This window comes from Rhinopithecus bieti, unplaced genomic scaffold (genome assembly GCF_001698545.2).
Source record: "Rhinopithecus bieti isolate Rb0 unplaced genomic scaffold, ASM169854v2 scaffold_35856, whole genome shotgun sequence".
Classification (NCBI taxonomy): Eukaryota; Metazoa; Chordata; class Mammalia; order Primates; family Cercopithecidae; genus Rhinopithecus; species Rhinopithecus bieti.
Genome location: NW_016815820.1, coordinates 1,961,447 through 1,966,646, shown reverse-complemented (window position 1 = coordinate 1,966,646; position 5,200 = coordinate 1,961,447).

Here is a 5,200-nt window from a genome sequence, read left to right as displayed (position 1 = left end):
CTTTCCCAATTTCTTGTTTTTGTCAGGTTTGTCAAAGATCAGATGGCTGTAGATGTGTGTATTATTTCTGAGGGCTCTTTGTTTTTTTTCTTGAGACAGTTTTTTTTTGGTTTTTGAGACAGTTTCGCTCTTGTTGCCTAGGCTGGAGTGCAATGGTGCGATCTCAGCTCACTGCAACCTCCACCTCCCAGGTTCAAGCAATTCTCCTGTCTCAGCCTCCCAAGTAGCTGGGATTACAGGTGCCCACCACCACACCCAGGTAATTTTTTGTATTTTCACCATGTTGATCAGGGTGGTCTCAAACTCCTGACCTCAGGTGATCCACCTGCTTCCCAAAGTGCTGAGATTACCACCGTGAGCAGAACAAAGGCCCCCCAAGGATGTCCATATCCTAATCTCTGGAACCTGTGAATATGTCACTTTACATGACAAAAGGGACTTTGCAGATGTGATTAAAGATCTTGAGATGCAGAAATTATCCTGGATTATCTGATGGGACCAGTGTAACCACAAGAGTCCTTAGAAGAGGGAGGCAGGAGCTTCAGAGTGTGTGACTATGGAAGCAGAGATTAGAGTGATGTGACTGCTGACTTTGAAAGTGGGAGAAGGACAGGAGTCAAGAAATGCGAGCAGCCCTAGAAGGAACACAACCCTGCTGACAGGTTGACTTAAGTCCAGAACTGTAAGGCAATGGATTTGGGTTGTTTTAAGCCACTACATTTATAGTAGTTTATTATAGCAGCTGTAGGAAATAAATTTGGTTCCCCATTGTTTACAGGGAAGTCTGAACTGCTTTGCAAGGCACTCGAGGGCCTCATGCTATCTGGCCCTTGCCTACCCGCCTGGCCAGCCTGGTCTCTCCACTCACTCCCCCGGGGTTTGCATATGGAACTTCTCTAGCATCCTTAATAGGCCATGCTGTTTCTTACATCGATGCCCTTGCCTGTGCTGTTTCTTCCACCTGGAACACCCTCTCCTTATTTATCATCCTTTACATCTCGGCTCAAACAGTACCTCCTCTGTGAGGCCTTTCCTATTTCCCCCAAAGGGACTTAGGCCTCCTTTTCCTGTGCCTCCGCTGTGTTTTACATCCACTCCATTTAAAGCAGCTCCTGTACTTTAAGGAGCTATTCATTTGCTCACTGGACTGTAAGCTACGTGAGGGGATAGGACCTCCCTTTTCACCTTTGGTCTCCCTTAGCACCTGGCATGGTCCTCAGCTCATCAAATAAAGGTCCCCAGGGACAAGAGTTCTTACCCTGCCTACCAGGATGCCCTGGACTGGAATATGCAACCCCTCCATCTCCACCTCTCCATCAGTAACATGCATTAGGTCAGCCATCCCTTCTCTTCTCCAGTAAGAGATAGGGACAAAGGAAATCAGAGATGGAAGTGCTTTGGGTTCAAAAAAGAAAAAGGTGCTTATAAAAGTTTTCTAATCTTTTATTTTCTCAAAAGAAAATTTTTGAGACAGGGTCTCCCTCTGTTGCCCTGGCTGGAGCGCAGTGGCACAATTTCAGCTCATTGCAACCCCTCCCTCCCAGGTTCAAGCGATTCTTGTGCCTCAGCCACCCGAAATACCATGCCTGGCTAAGTTTTGTATTTTTAGTAGAGACAGCGTTTCACCATGTTGGCGAGGCTGGTCTTGAGCTCCTGACCTCAAGTAGTCTGCCCACCTCAGCCTCCCAAAGTGCTGGGATTACAGGTGTGAGCCACCATGCCTGGCCAAAGTTTTGTAATATTCCCTTCCCTTCCCTCTCCCTCCTTTCCTATAATGTTTCCTCTCCAAGTATCAATCCCTTTGGGAAATGGATCTAGAGACAAGCTTCATGAAGACAGAAATTGTGCCTGCTTTGTACCCCATTGTATCCCCAGCATCTAGCACTGTTCTTTGCTCTCAGGTGGATTCTCTGGTGTTAGTTGGTAAAGATCTTAGAGGAGGCTTTCTCGCATTCTTTTTGAGACAGGGTCTTGTTGTGTCGCCCAGGCTGGAGTGCAGTGGTGCGATCATGGCTCACTGCAACCTTGACCCTTGACCTCCTGGGCTCAAGTGATCCTCCTACCTCAGCCTCCCAACTAGCTGGGACCACAGACACACACCACAATGCACAGCTTTTTTTTTTTTTTAATTCTTTATAGAGATGGGGTCCCACTATGTTGCCCAGGCTGGTTTTGAACCCCTGGGAGATCAAGTAATCCGCCCACTTTGGCCTCACAAAGCATTGGGATTACAGGCATGCGCCACCGTGCCCAGACATCTCACAATCTTTAGTTTCATAGTTTCATCTCTCTAAGATGCTTACTGATGTTGGATATCATCTTGAATGAAGGTTTCCTCACAGTCACTACATTCAAGTAACCGAGTTCCATGGTATTGAGTAAAGTGTGCCTTCCAAGCCTCCGAATTCCCCGAGGGCTCTCCCACGACATAGCCAGACACAAGGTTCCTTTCCAGTAGGAATTCTCTGATGTTGTAGAATATGATTACTCCACTCAAATAAAAGCTTATGCACACTTATTACACTTAAATGTTTTCTCCAGTATGAATTCTCTGATGTTTAATGAGAAGCAAAAGGCAAGTGAAGTTCTCAATAAAGGCCTGTTACACACCCAGCCCTGTGCTCAGTGTTCTGAGGGACTCCCAGATGGAAGACCTGGGCTCTGCCCTCCAGACATTTACAACCTGGTTGGGGAGACAAGACTCATGTAGTGCGTTACACAGCCAGAGAACGTGAGACATTATGTAATCATATCAAGCCACGTCGTTTAGTGAAATTAAATGGGAATTGGGAGAAATGAGAGTTCAGCCAGAGCTTATCTGGATGGGGAAGGGGGCATAAAGGACTTTAGACTTTAGCTGAAAGGATGGTAAGATTGCGTCTGGAAGATAAAAGGGGAAGCGTGTTCCAGGCTATGGACTCCAGCAAGTACAAAGACATTCTCCTGCGGGGACTCACTGTTTTAGACTCTGAGGGAAAGCAAGAAAGTGAGAGGAAAAGAAGAGAGGGAGGGAGGAAAGAAAAAAGGAAGGAAGGGAGAGAGGAAAGGATTTGCCCTTTGATTTAGGAAACTTCCACAAACTTTGTGCAGCAGCCTTTGAAAATTTTATTTCTCAGCTGGCCGCCATGGCTCACGCCTGTAATCCCAGCACTTTGGGAGGCCAAGGGGGGGCAGATCACATGAGGTCAGGAGTTCAAGACCAGCCTGACCAACATGGAGAAACCCCATCTCTACTAAGTACAAAAAAATTAGCTGGGTATAGTGGCATGAGCCTGTAGTCCCAGCTACTTGGGAGGCTGAGGCAGGAGAATAGCTCGAACCCGGGAGGCAGAGGTTGCAGTGAGCTGAGATTGCACTGCTGCACTCCAGCCTGGGTGACAGAGCAATACTCCATCTCAAAAAAAAAAAAAAAAAAGAAAAGAAAATTTCTTTCTCCAATGCCTTTCTCCCTTCCGTAATCAAGTCACGTTCACTTTTCCCAGACACACCTAAAAAGGAATGCTTTACCGCTGTGCTGCGTATGTACATCCTCCCTCTGCCTCAGCCTTCTTGGAATCCATTCCAGTTCCATGACCAGGAATGTTACCCTCAGCCCAATGTGCCTTGGTGTCAAAGGCACCAAGTGGGGAGAAAACCCACTCAGGAGAGGGCCCTCGGAGAGCACCCAAGCATGCCCAAACCCTGTGTCTTCTTCTTTTCCCTATCGCATCCTCTAAAAATTGTCCACAGGGGATGTTGACAGTTATAGTGAGGGTCATCAAATCCAATGGCTTTTTACTTATATCAGTTTTGTAGGAGTTTTTATGGAGCATTCAGAGTGGAGAATACTTTATAACTTTTCCTTGTTTTCTCCATTCTTCAGAGGGTAGCAGACAAGCAAGAGGGTGGAACTTGCAGCATCTCATCTTGGTGAGACAGTTGGAAGACTTTTCTGCCAATTATAGTGGTTAAACACTGACTCAGCATCAAACAACTGTATGAGGGGTCAGAGCTTTCATTCGTGGACAAGTCTCAAAAACATGGGAGCACTACCTGTCATGGGCAATTTAGTCAGAACAGAAGAGAATAGATCACACCCAACAAGATAGAAAAAGCTGCTTTCTGGAGAGGGTGGGAGCTAATATTTCCTAACATGGTGAAATTGTGAAGTGCTTTTTGCAGCCCTTCATAATTTCATCATCCAAAGGGTTTGCTTTTGGAATTCTAGACATTTAATTCTGGCCCTGCTTCCCGTGTCACTTCCAGAGGACACTGAATTTGGGAAGAGGGAGACTTCACCAATGGTGGGAAGAACAGATTGGGGTTGGCGCCCTTTTAGGCTTGCCATGTGAACATCCTCCTGGAACAGTCTCCATTCTCTCCCAGCAGGGCACACTCTGCTCTGTGAAGAACCCAGGCAGGAAAAAAAAATCTATGAGGCCACAGTGGAAATGCAGCTCAGCAGGACTGTCAGGGACTCCAAAATTGTCCCATCTGACAACTCATCACATTCTATTTTGTTATTTTGTTATTTATTTATTTTGAGATGGAGTCTCACTATGTCGCCCAGGCTGGAGTGCAGTGGCGTGATGTAGCCTCGCCACACCCTCCACCTCCCAGATTCAAGCAATTCTCTTGCCTCAGCCTCCTGAGTAACTGGGACTACAGGCATGCGCCACCACACCCAGCTAATTTTTGTTATTTTTAGTAGAGATGGGATTTGGCCATGTTGCGCAGGCTGATCTCAAACTTCTGACTTCAGGTGATCCACCCTCCATCCTCGGCCTCCCAAAGTGCTGGGATTACAGGCATGAGCCACTGCACCCAGCCAGCACATTCTATTTTCATCATTAGTGCCTGTCCTTCCTGCTAGCTCATGGGCTCCCCCAGAGCAGGCATGTTTGCCCTGGTCACCATCAAAACTGTCTTAGTACCTGTCACGGTGCCTGGCACATAGTAGTTATTCAGTAAATGTTTGTTGAATAAATCAACCATAAACATCAAAATGATTCCCTTAAAAAGGTCTTCATTCTTGTTCAGATGTAGAGTTACATTACAAACACTGTGTGCTGGGGACAGGAAGGGACACTGTTAGGTAATAATAAGTGCTTGAAACATGTGGGAGGGCCCTGGAAAATAGCCCAAAAAATTCAAATTGTATCTAATAAGCAAGAGGGAGCCACTGCAGGTTCTTTTTTTTTTTTTTTTTTTTTTTTTTTTT